Genomic DNA, 13,351 nt, shown 5'->3' on the forward strand with positions numbered 1-13,351 from the left:
TAATACGGGTGACTTCCTTTTATGAATGAACACATTAAGATATGACCTCGTTGAATAAAAAATTATTATTTATTTTGCTAGATTATTTATTTAATGAAACGGCATTTAGATATGAAATCTAAACCCTTTAACCTTTGTAATGATATATGGCATTTGATGAAATATACTCCTCTTCATCAATATAATACATTGTAAACGTAAAAGTTTGTAGCGCTGGGACTGCTTACAGGCCTTGCTAACTAAGAACAAGAAGCATTTTAATACACTCACCTAAAGGATTATTAGGAACACCATACTAATACTGTGTTGGACCCCCTTTCGCCTTCAGAACTGCCTTAGATCTAGGCATTGATTCAACAAGGTGCTGAAAGCATTCTTTAGAAATGTTGGCCCATATTGATAGGATAGCATCTTGCAGTTGATGGAGATTTGTGGAATGCACATCAAGGCCACGATTGGGTTGAGATCTGGTGACTGTGGGGGCCATTTTAGTACAGTGAACTCATTGTCATGTTCAAGAAACCAATTTGAAATGATTCAAGCATTGTGACATTGTGCATTATCCTGCTGGATGTAGCCATTCGAGTAGGTACATGGTGTTCATAAAGGGATGGACATGGTCAGAAACAATGCTCAGGTAGGCTGTAACATTTAAACAGTACCCAATTGGCACTAAGGGGCTTAAAGTGTGCCAAGAAAACATCACCCACTCCATTACACCACCACCACCAGCCTGCACAGTGGTAACAAGGCATGATGGGTCCATGTTATCACTCTGTTTACGCCAAATTCTGACTCTACCATCTGAATGTCTCAACAGAAATCAAGACTCATCAGACCAGGCAACATTTTTCTAGTCTTCAACTGGCCAATTTTGGTGAGGGCGTGTAAATTGTAGCCTCTTTTTCCTATTTGTAGTGGAGATGAGTGGTACCCGGTGGGGTCTTCTGCTGTTGTAGCCCATCCGCCTCAAGGTTGTGCGTGTTGTGGCTTCACAAATGCTTTGCTGCATACCTCAGTTGTAACGAGTGGTAATTTTGGTCAAAGTTGCTCTTCTATCAGCTTGAATCAGTCGGCCCATTCTCCTCTGACCTCTAGCATCAACAAGGCATTTTCATGATGTTTTTCTGTTTTCACACCATTCTTTGTAAACCTTAGAAATGGTTGTGTGTGAAAATCCCAGTAACTGAGCAGATTGTGAAATACTCAGACCAGCCCTTCTGGCACCAAGAACCATGCCACGCTCAAAATTGCTTAAACCACATTTCTTTCCCATTCTGACATTCAGTTTTGAGTTCAGAAGATTGTCTTTACCAGGACCACACCCCTAAATGCATTCAACTGCCATGTGATTGGTTGATTAGATAATTGCATTAATGAGAAATTGAACAGGTGTTCCTAATAATCCTTTAGGTGAGTGTATTTGTAGTTTTTGAAACTTTTTTAAACAACCTTTTTCTTCATCATGACATACTGTACATATACTTTTCTGTCGCTGGGGTGATACCGCTTCTGCTTTGTACCAATACAGGTAGACTACACATTATAAAATGTTGTACCTTTTGGGGCACATACTGTACCCGAAAGATATTGTGCATAGAGCAGAAAATAATGTGTTTTTTGAACCACGCAAACACATTGCATTACAACAAATACACACAAAAATGTGCTTTTAGCAACGAAATATTGGCCCTTTAATTAACTGAACCATTTCCATAGGTGTAAAAATATTAACATTGAAATCACTATAGGATGTCAAAATGTATTCAGTCTGTTGAGCTATATTTCATTTTATAGTCTTTCTACATCCTGTCTGTCTGACATCAGGTGTTCATTTTATTTTCTTTGAGACTCCTGTAAGCCGATATAGAGTTTACACAGGGGAATATTTGGACCCAAACCGCTGACATGCTCTCACTGTGTGTCCAGCCCCCCTCCCATCTGCCTCACTTTATTCCATCAGTCAATTCCTGCCCCATGTGAAGATAGGAGAGCCAAAGTGGATCAGTGAGTGCTTATACGGAGATTAGCAGAGGAAAAGAGAAAAGAGGGAGGGAGAAAGAGCATAGAAATATACACAAAATCAGACACATACAGTATACTGTATAGATTATGTCTATAATACAAATACAAATGCATTTTTATTGCATATGTATTTACTGTATGTGGGTAAAATGGCCGTGGATGTAATGTAAGACCAGAGCCAGCGCCAGACCATAACTAACAGGGGGGCACTTGGCTTCCAACAGGGGGGCACACAATAGCAACAATAACTTGCAAAAACAAGACATTAAAACAACAAATACAGCAAGCACACACTCAAACAACTGGTACAGACTGTCAGCTCATTTCCCGTACAAAGTGCAAAAGACCACAAACTATGCGCAAAACTATTAAACTTCGACCGCGGCGTGAGCGCAAGCTGAGCTACGATGCACTCGCGCTTTGCTCGATGCAACAACAAACCACCCTCGCGCGGTGCAAGCCATTGAAATGAATGGGTTTCATAGCGCAGCGCACATCCTAGCTTTAAAAAAGCCGCTTTACCATAATCACGTCGTAATGCTGTTAACGGTCTATAGCCACACTTCACATTTAAGCTTATGTAATTTAAAACGGCGTGTACGAACATTAAACTTCCTTAAAACAGTGTCCTGTAGATTTGTAAATTCCACCTCGACTTCTAATCTGTGAGTTTGAGCCAGTCTGTGTTTGCATGAAGTCAGATGAAGCAGGTGGTGCTGGTTCATTCTAAATGTTCTAATATCCATATTTTGCATCCATAAAATGCCGCGGTCCATAAAATGCAGCAAAAAAACACGTTGCTAGTATCAAGTCACAAATATGCTAAAGACGTAAGACAGGTGAGACGCGGCAATACATCCAATCAGAGAAACTGGTCTATTTTAATTAAAGAAAACATATCAACTATATTTTCCTCATTTGATTACATTACAAGTCATGAAACATTCAATGTTTAATTTATTTTAATTATTCTTGATATTTTTTAAATTAATAAAAAACTTTGTAGGGGGGGCACAACAACCTGTTTGGGGGGGGACTGCCCGCGAATGCCCCCCCTTGACGCCGGCCCTGTGTAAGAGTATGAGTTAAAGTGTGTTTGTTTGTGGCAGGCTGAATTGCTTTTATAAATGAGTTTGTGTGTGACATTGAATGAATCTGTTTACAGCTAAGCAGGATTTGTATTAATGTTGCATGGTTTTGATCTGTGTGTGTGTAAACTTCTTGTATACCCTGATATTTGATTGCAGGAATTAAAATATATGTTGGATGGTTTGGGTTGTGTACAGACATTTTTGGGCCTTGTGCAAAGCAGGTGTTAAGCCGCCACACTTTTAAGCCTGAATATAAATTTTGATTAAATCTATCAAACCTCAAAAAAGATTATCATTTGAAGTATAAAAAAATATTTTATAACCTCCATTAAGTTATCTCCATAGAATCAAAATGAGTATAGCTTATCTGTTTGTCTGTATGTATGTTATCTTTCTGAAACAATGTTCACAAATATTAACCAAATAAATGTAAAATTTAGCTTTTGTTAACTATGCACAGTAACAATTAAATACTTCATCTCCAAATGTCCTTATCCTTTTTCTTTCCAGCTTTCTCTCCAGAGCCTTTGTGACTGAACGCAACACTCCATTGATTCTTTCATTGACTTTTAAAACACATGCACATTTCTGCATGCACGCATCCAGTTGTCCAGTCTCAGCATGTTTTGCTTCTATCTGATGGTATCGAACTGCATTAATGTGCTGATTTCACATTCAGCCGACCGGACCTACTGACCTAGATGTGTTATACTTAAATTGCTGTTACTATAGATTCAAGGTGCTTCTGGTGACCATGAAACCATGCACATTTGACATGAATGTAAAGATTCACACTTTGTTAGGGTGCACTTATAAGAAGTTGCGCATCGGTGTGCTTTTATGGACATGTAAAGCAGGATCTCACATTTGGGACTGCAGTTAAGAATAAGAAAACTCAATTCGTTGGCTGACAGGGAGATGGTGGATGGTGTTTTAATGAGATGATATTACATTTCAACAAATAATTTTCTCCATTTGTTTACCATTTTTGTTTTCTAGTTAATATATTTTTATCAATATATTTTCCTTATTGCATGCTTATTACATGTGATATTTTATTTGCAGAAAAATCTAATCAAGGTTTATGCTTTGAAAAGAACTTGCCAGATAGGCTATAAGAAAAATAAACGGTAACAATTTACTTGAAGGGGTGTTCATAAGACTAACGTGACACCATCATAACCATGACAGATTTGTGACAACTGTCAATAAGTGTAATTTGTACAATTATGTCATTTTTAATGCAAAGATTACATTGTTTGAAATGTCTTTATTATGACAACTTGACATAAACCAATACATCATAACTTGTCATAAATCTGTCATAAACATGACATAGAAGAATAATTATCAAATTTAACAAACTACCTAGCTTTATGTGTTAACTTTACATTAAACTGTTATTTAAATGTCATTGTGTTAATACTATGTGAAATAATTTTAAATACTATGTGAAATAATTTTAAATACCTTAACAAAATACAACAAATGCAATAAAATATAATTTTATCAATTTTAATTATTATTATTATTGAATTATTGATTTTATTTGTTAAACACATGGAGGTAACTTCAAAAAACACTATGAACTGAGGAATATTCTTGACGCCGTTATAAAACTATATAACAGAGTATTAACACTTAATGACATTTTAATAACAAATTATATTGTATTTGTACCACTGTAGTTGAGGTCAAGAAAAATATTAATGACGCTGTTATAAAACTATATGACAGAGTATTAACTCTTAATGACATTTTAATGACAAATTCTATTTGTATCAATGGTAAAAAGTGGTCAGTTATGTTGTCTTGGTAGTGTTAAGTTGTCATGACAAGTTATAATGAATTGGTTAATGTCAAGTTGTATTAACAAAGACATCTCAAACAATGTCATCTTTGCATTAAAAATGACATATTTGAACGAATGACACTTAATAACAGTTGTCATAAACGTACATACAATCTCCTTCATGTACATAGCAGTCATGTCATGATTATGAATATGTAATGTCAGTCTTATTTACACCCCTTCAAGTAAAGTGTTACCAAATAAACTTGTTGTCCTATTTAGTAGATTTATATTGCATTTACTCAAAGGTTTTCGAAAGTTTGGTCATAAAAAGCTGAAACTCATTCCCCCATGTTTCTGCTTATACACTGCTTTCACATATACAGTTCAATAGTGTAAAACTGGGCTAACATTCTCTGTCTTGTTAAACATCTAAAAGCACTTGCACTTATGAGACAACCCATGCTGAAATGCTGCAATGTGACTAATGGAGACTGCATTCCAATCTGTCCTTCCTGAAGGACTTTATTGCTCGATGGTTGCCCTGCAAAGGTCAGTAAATGGCAGACCTTAATTTAAACATTTTTGAAGGCCAAAGCCCTATTTGCTTTGTGATGGCTTTTTTATAAATGTCATGAAAATAATTTGGATTAAACTCTTTATCATATATGATGCTATACATAAATTCTAAAAAATGCTTGGTTATTTTCAAACCACTGTTGGGTCAAAAAGGGAAGAGGCCAGCCTGTTTTGTAATTTAACTTGCTGTGTTATCTTAACCCAAAATGTTGGGTTGTTTTATCTCAATGTTGGGTCAAATATTTAAAAAAAATGTTTAATTTAACCCAATGGCTGGGCTCGTTTTTTGACCCAACACTGGGTAGAAAATTACCCAGCACTTGTATAAGTGTATATCTATCTATAGAAGCTGAGCATCACAAGATTCACAGAAGATTCATATGAAAACAATTGAAGAGCTCAGATGCAAAACCCTCTAAGTGCGCCTGACATGTTTTCTTGTGAATTAGTATCCATAACATCAGACTTTTAATGGATTCTGTCCAACATACCGAATGGCCTGAAGCCACGATTACGTGGATATAAAGGAAAGTATTTGATAAATTATACATGACAAGAATTCTCATTTTTTACAAAGGTGGCGTTTAGCAGCTTTTGCATCTGAGCTCCTTAATTCCTCATTTTGTCTTATTCCTTCCACAGCTTTCTCTTTTTCCAGTATGTAACTGTACATTGTTTACAACTTCCCATGAGAACACATCGGTTCGCCATTTATTTTTTTCTGAAGGATGTTCTTATTTATGAATAATCTCAGCCTTGAGGGAGAAAACATCTGAAAAATATAGGACACATCCTTCTGATATGTCGTGCTCGACTGTGTTTTCCTTTATGTGACTGTGCTGTATCATGAAAAAAGGAATCTAAATGTTTGTACTGAAGTCTTGTTTGCTATTTCCCCATGTCTACCTCGCTAATGAAGAAAAGGAACAGTAAAATATTGCCGTGGACAACAAACCTTACATTCAGAGTCTGGAAAATGATTTGATATAAATGGTCATTTGTGACAGGGAAAAAGCGCAGGCTTGCAAGTCATGATATCACGCTGACCTAAAGGGAACTGCCAGAAATATGTGATTTCTATTAAATAGTGTTTTTTTTTTCTCAAAATGTAGTTATATATCTAAATATTTAGAGATCTTACATTAAATATTCGATATTTTTTATTTTACTAAAACTAAATTAAGTAGACTTGCTCAGAGACTTGCTCTAAATGGTGGTTACAAATATAGCAATACTGAATTTGCAAAATTCTGAATGTTTATTTTCGATGGTCTGAGTTTGCAATATTATTAATTTTGTTATGCAATGCTTTGAATTTTTACTTGCAATGCACTACATCACATGTTGAAATAAAACAGTCTGCCTGCATTTACTATTCAAAAGACAATCTTTATATACATTTGGAGCAAAAGCAGAAGCTAGCAAATGATCATATAAATGCTAATACGCTAATATCAGCAGACATTTTACCAACATAATTTTGCGCTTTCCACCAAATAACCCAGATAACTGCAATGTCTATGTATGTGTTACCTGTAGGTGTGATGATCATGCAAAACAATGGACACTTATCCTTGTTCCCCCTGAACCTACTTTCTATGTATGACCTAAACCGAAAACAGCATGAGGACATCACGCTCTATTCTGCTTTCAAATTCACTCTTGGACATTTCAGTCCCCTTTTGTGTTTGGCTGTCTTATTTAAAATAAAAGCATTTTAGTAGCATGTCAACATGAATCCAACTGCTTCTGTTTTCAGTCCTTGCCGTTGTAATGGAAACCTGCAGACAAGATTAATTGAGATTGCACAGCTGCAAAAATTGAGTGTTTACGTTTCTAAGTCCAGCTCACCTGGAGACTGGAATCAAACCGGAGAGCGGACACATTTTCCAAGGTGGAAGTTCAAGAATGCCTTCCAGCTGTTGAGTGGATGAGTATAGCAAATAATTTTCCACCATCCTGGGGTTTTGTTTCTCTATACTGTACCATTGGGACGAGAGAGTGACCCCAGAGTGAAACTGCTGCTGGGTGGTTTGCTGCTGAGGTTTAGGATGAGACCAGCGTGACACTTGGTGAGAGAATATAATAAGGGTTTGGGACCCTTGATGGCATTATTGCCTGGCCCTGCTGTCACCACTGTGGTGCCAGAGACTAACAACTAGAGCGAATGTCAAAGAGGAGAAAAGTCATTATTTAGTTTTGCTGGCAGCATTGGATGAGGTGCATCTATATCTAATAACTCAAAGGGCTCTACACGATGATATATATATAAATACGTACAGTTTCACTTCAACCGAGTACACAGAAGAGGTTAATTGTTAATCTATCCCCATGAATTATTCGCAATTACAAACAAATGATTAGCATTTCAAATTGATACAATAAACACAGCTTATTGGCAGTATGTCAGGGCTTTACCTGTAGTCTTTTATTAACGATTTATTAAGATCAAGGTGAATGTAGAAGAGGTTGACAGTCAGGAGAATGTGTTTGCTTTAATCAATGAGATAAAAGCAACCTCTGTGAGGTATTGCCCCCTCTGGGCACAAAGCTGCCAATCAATGGTGATACAACAACCCATACATACATAATCATTCATATGTATGCAGAAAATATAAAGATCGAGGATAACACTTCAGGATTGCAAGTCGCGTTTAATTAAAAATTTAAAATAAAGGTCAGATCAATTCTAAAAAAGGGAAATTGAATTTATGCATCAAATGAAATGATTTAGGCGATAATTCACTACTCACAGATTAATTGCATCCACATTGCAGTTTTAATTAGTAGGCAGATAAACATCTATGTACTGCCTGCATTTGGGGTGTAAAGTGCCTGATATTCATTGGCAACCATGCACACAAAATCTACTAAGAGCAAAGTTTTAAATGCTGTCATACTCTGCTTGCATTGTACAACATCACTCCATCGCAATCCAGGCCTATTAGTATTGCTTTTATCTGATGTTGAAATATTGCTGCTGTGATCAATAAAATAAAATGTACATATACATAGCAAAATAAAAAAGACTGACAACTTTCTGATTTAAAAATTCATGATGAAGTGCTACTTCAAAGCACCTGGATTGCTGGTGGTTAGTGAATAAGACTATAGGACTTTGCATTAAAAGAGATGAACAAAGCAAATTTGCATAATATTACCCCCCCAAATGCATATGTTTATATACTAATCAACAGCTGTGTAACCAGAGCACAACCAATTAGGTTTTTGAACACCTAGTTATACAGAGACGTGCTGTCAAATTGTAATTAACTGTACATCCAATTGACTCTCTGACCAATGGGTTTGCAGTACATAAGGTATGTGGCAATTTAATTTCCAATTGAATTATATTAAAGAAATTACATTATTCTCACATTCTCTCATAGAATTTTTCAGTAGCATCAGTGCCGGCCTGAGCCTCTTGGGGGCCCTAAGCAGAATGTGTTTGGGGGCCCCCCTCCCACCACGCGGACACAAATGTCATGCTCTAATGTTACATTATAAATGAATAATAATTTAAATAATGAAAAAAATCTATACTTAAATAAAATACTTTATTCTTCAATGTGTCATGTCATATTAACAGGCTATGGAATGTTAACATTGGCCAACAAGAAAAACCTCATCTGCTGCATCATCAGCTGTGGAGACACTGACACTTGATAAAACATCAGGGGCGGGTGGAGTTGGTTGTGCTCCAAAGTACTTCAACAGTGTTCCTGAAAAAAATAGCATTGGATAAGTGCATAGTTGATCAAGCAGAATGAGTTTATTTTGCTTATTTTTCATTACTTACACAACAAGCAATAAATAAATAAATATAGGATAGCACTGTTACATCACTACCCACCATATAAATAAGATTGAAGTCCATTTTCATCACAGAAATCTCCCTACCCAACATGGTATTGGTATATATTCTCATAAAGTCCAATACCATCTCTTACCAAAGATCTTAGACAGAGAGCGCATGTGCTTTGCCTATGAAGCTGGAACGTTACCGATGTTGGAACGTTCACTTCAACACATACAGCAATGCTAGCTAGGGGTGTGATATATCACAAAACTCACGGTTCGGATCACATTATGGTTTTTGAGGCACAGATCTGATCATTTTTCGGATCAGCAGAATAAGGGGTTGGAAAAACTAATAAAAAAATGAAGAAATTACTTACAAACATTTATAAAAAGAACAAAGTTGCACATTAAGTAAGGGCTAAAATTAGCATTAGGAACAGAAATCAAATCAAATGAATCATAACACTTTATTGTATGAATTAAATATAATTATTCTTTTTTAGAGCTACAGAAGTGATTTTCTCTTTGTTTTGGAAGGTTTGATTAACATTAATGACACAGACTTAAGTAGGTTAATTAAGGTTACTGTCTCTTTAAGAGAAGCACGGACCTGGTTTCTGCCTAATCTATACATAAACCGTCTAAAGACATAAACAACTGTTTTTATTGGAAAAGAGTACTGTGGAGATCATTTTGTTTGTATGTGCCCTGTCAAGAACAGAAAGATTTTATGTGTGCCCTACTAAGTGCACTTATACGCGGCGCGCTCACACAGACGGAAATACAGACGGCGGAGCATAAAAACGTTATGTTCTTTTCAGTGCTCTATTCCTCAAATATATGTTAATGGACTACAGTATGACACAAAATAGCGGAACTCTCTCTAAAGTTTAAACATCAAGTGTTAGTGTTCTGATCTCTGAAGGGAGCTGGGCTGGACAATTTAAACCGCATGGGCTTGCAGAATACTGCTCACTTTAGCGCCTTTTTGCGGGATAAAATGTTTAAAACCACTTGAAATGTTAACTTTTGCAAGCCTTTGAAACACGTGCAAATGATAAACTTTCACTATTTAAGCGCATGCGAGCCGAACCGTGGGTCGATCACGGTCACGGATTAACGTCGATCTGTCACACCACTAACACAAATTAAACATACTGTATATAATCATGCAAACATACCTTTATCTTGCTCTTTTTTCTCATCCTCGGTCCTTTTCTTTGTTCTCTTTTCGGCCCCAGAGGGATATATCCTTTTTTTTTGACATGTCAAATGGCTCATCATTGTTTACAGTGAGTGACGACGTTGTGCACTTGCGCGCCGACGCGCAGGTGGCGCAGGTGTCTATGTTGTGCCTGACTAAAACGCTAGCACTGCAGACACATAGTTGTCTGCAAATCAAAATTTTCTTGTCTTTAATTATTCATTTATAAATTCGTATTCATTCATTCATCCATTTATATTACCTGTTTAAGTTATTTAATTGTATAAAAAATAAAAATAAAAAAACGATTGGGGCGGGGGCCCCCTGGTGGCCAGCGGGGCCCTAAGCAGCCGCTTGGTTCGCTTATGCCTCGGGCCGGCCCTGAGTAGCATCGTTGTTGCTTTAATCATGAACACAGTGGCATAAATGTATGAACATCAGTTGTCATGACAATAAGTCAGGGGCGCACATAACTTTTTTGGCCTGGTTCTTAAAGGAGCACCTGGAGACGCTGCCTGGTCTTCACACTATTCATGGCACAAACATATTTCATTCTGTCATCAGGGGCGTCATGCACCACTTTTTTTAAGGGAGCACAGTGTGGGTTAAGAGCGACTTATACATCAAAATTATTTCATATGAACCAAGGAAACCATTATCGCGAGCAGATGCGAGAATCCGCTCTATGCTGCTCCAGTTTTTTTGTAATTCAATGAATTCAGTGATGCAGAATGACCTCGGGACCTTTTTGAACTTGATTTGGCTTGTTGTGTTAATTTAGCATGTTCAGCCTCTCAGGTATGTTCTGTATGTTATTGTGTATCGTGTAAATAACTGTTTATGTTACTTTAACATGTACGGACATCTATTCAGCCTGCTGTGCTATAGTTTAGTTGAATAATTTTGCCTTTCCAGATTAAATGTTTGTTCTTCTGGATAAATACGTTGGTTGGATTTGAATATTAACAGTATGTTTCTGCACACACACACTAGCGACTCATTTTCTGCTAGAAACACATTTAAAAGAACATTTTTTAGGTTTCACAACTGAGGGAGATAAGGTATCATAATTGTAAAGAGATTCTTTCACTACGGGGTTGTATTTCATTGGTAATTCAGTCGATGTAATCGCCCTGTCTGCACCTGTCCAATCTGTTACCTGGTCTGTGTTCTTGGGATGCCTTTCTTGTGCCAATGAGAATGTGAAGAAGTAATAAATGATAAAATAACAGAACATGCTGCTTCAGTATCAAGGTCAGGGGTTGCTTTTGTCTGTTTTTGAACAGCATTGAACAGCAAATCCAATGAGCCTGCATGCTAATGAGATGCAAATGAAAGATAAATTACTAGCTTTTTAAGGGCTCTTCGTGTCGCAGAAAGAAAAATATTAATCTGTTCCATACAACAGTGACTACTGGCGTGACCATTGACTGTGAAGCTCCTTAAAAGGTTTTATATTGTTGTTTCTCCTTTTCATTTTGGATATCGACAGCTCAAGGTTTATATGGAAAAGATGTGGACATTCTTTATTAATTTATTTAGTGTGTGTTTCACAGAAAAATAAGAACATCCAGGTTTGGAACATGACTGGGTGTAAATAATGACCATAAATGGGCATTTTTGATTCCCATAAAAAGGTTAAACTATTCCTTTGAAGTCTGTTCTAGGGACAGACATGGAGAGATAAATATTATTGTCCCGTTGATCCTAGCTTTACAGCAAGAATATATTAGCTCTATGTTCTGATAATTTGGATAATAAGGTAAGTGAGAAGGGGAATGAATTGAAACAGCTGCCAATATAATCATACACTATTAGATAAAATGGTCAAAATGTGTACCCCTGCTGCACTGGGGCAGGACCCTATCAAAAAGTACAGCTTTGGACCTAAAGAGTTCATATTAGTACCTCATATTGATGCCTCAAATGTACAAATTGTCACTAAATGTATACACTTGTATACATAATTGGACCTTTTCAAAAGGATACATGCCCCAGTGACAGCTGGGGTACATATTTTGACCATTTATTTCTAACTGTGTAGATGTGCACCAGTCTCTGTGCCTCATCATTTAAGTAAGTTACAAAATTAGTCCAAAATAAGTAAAATAAGTCTTTGGTTTCCCCAGAGGGCATATGTGAAGTTTAAGCTCAAAATACCCCACAGATAATTTATTATAGCATGTTAAAACTGTCACTTTGTAGGTTCAAGCTAAAAATTTGCCGTTTTACAGTAGGTATGCAAATGAGCATATCGCAATGATGGTGACTTTAAATGAAACAGCCAACAAACTTTACAAGATGTAAAGTGCAATTGTATGTTAAAACAGAGATGGTGATAGAGAGGATAATGTTACAGATTGCATTACAGGAGCATTAAAAAATGTGTGTAAATAATTTAGTTTTACTTACCGTTCAATCTGAATGAGACATGGAAACGGAAGACTGAAATGTGTGGGCAGAGTGTAATTACATCTCTAAAGAGTTGGGTTAAAACTGGCATGATTAACTCTGAAGATTAACTCCAACTCTAAACAACAATTTACTCTAAATATGTTCTAAATATGTTCTATTTACCCAGAAGTGTTCAACACGGAAATTTCGACTCCCTGATTTTTGCTGTGAACCATCCCCATGAAGCGTAACTGACCTCAAACTAAAAATATGCAGAGCTAAACTTAATAAAGAAACTCAATAAAGAATAAAGAACAAAACAGTTTCAAGCAAAGTATTGACATGAAGTATTGACATTTTTTGCAAATTTATCTTGAAGGTTAAATTCTTAAAGAACAGTTCAAACTGGAGACACATGAATGCTTTAAAAGTTCCACATGGAGAAAACAGACCAGTGAGAATTAT

Source organism: Paramisgurnus dabryanus, chromosome 4 (assembly GCF_030506205.2).
Source record: "Paramisgurnus dabryanus chromosome 4, PD_genome_1.1, whole genome shotgun sequence".
NCBI classification, from domain to species: Eukaryota; Metazoa; Chordata; class Actinopteri; order Cypriniformes; family Cobitidae; genus Paramisgurnus; species Paramisgurnus dabryanus.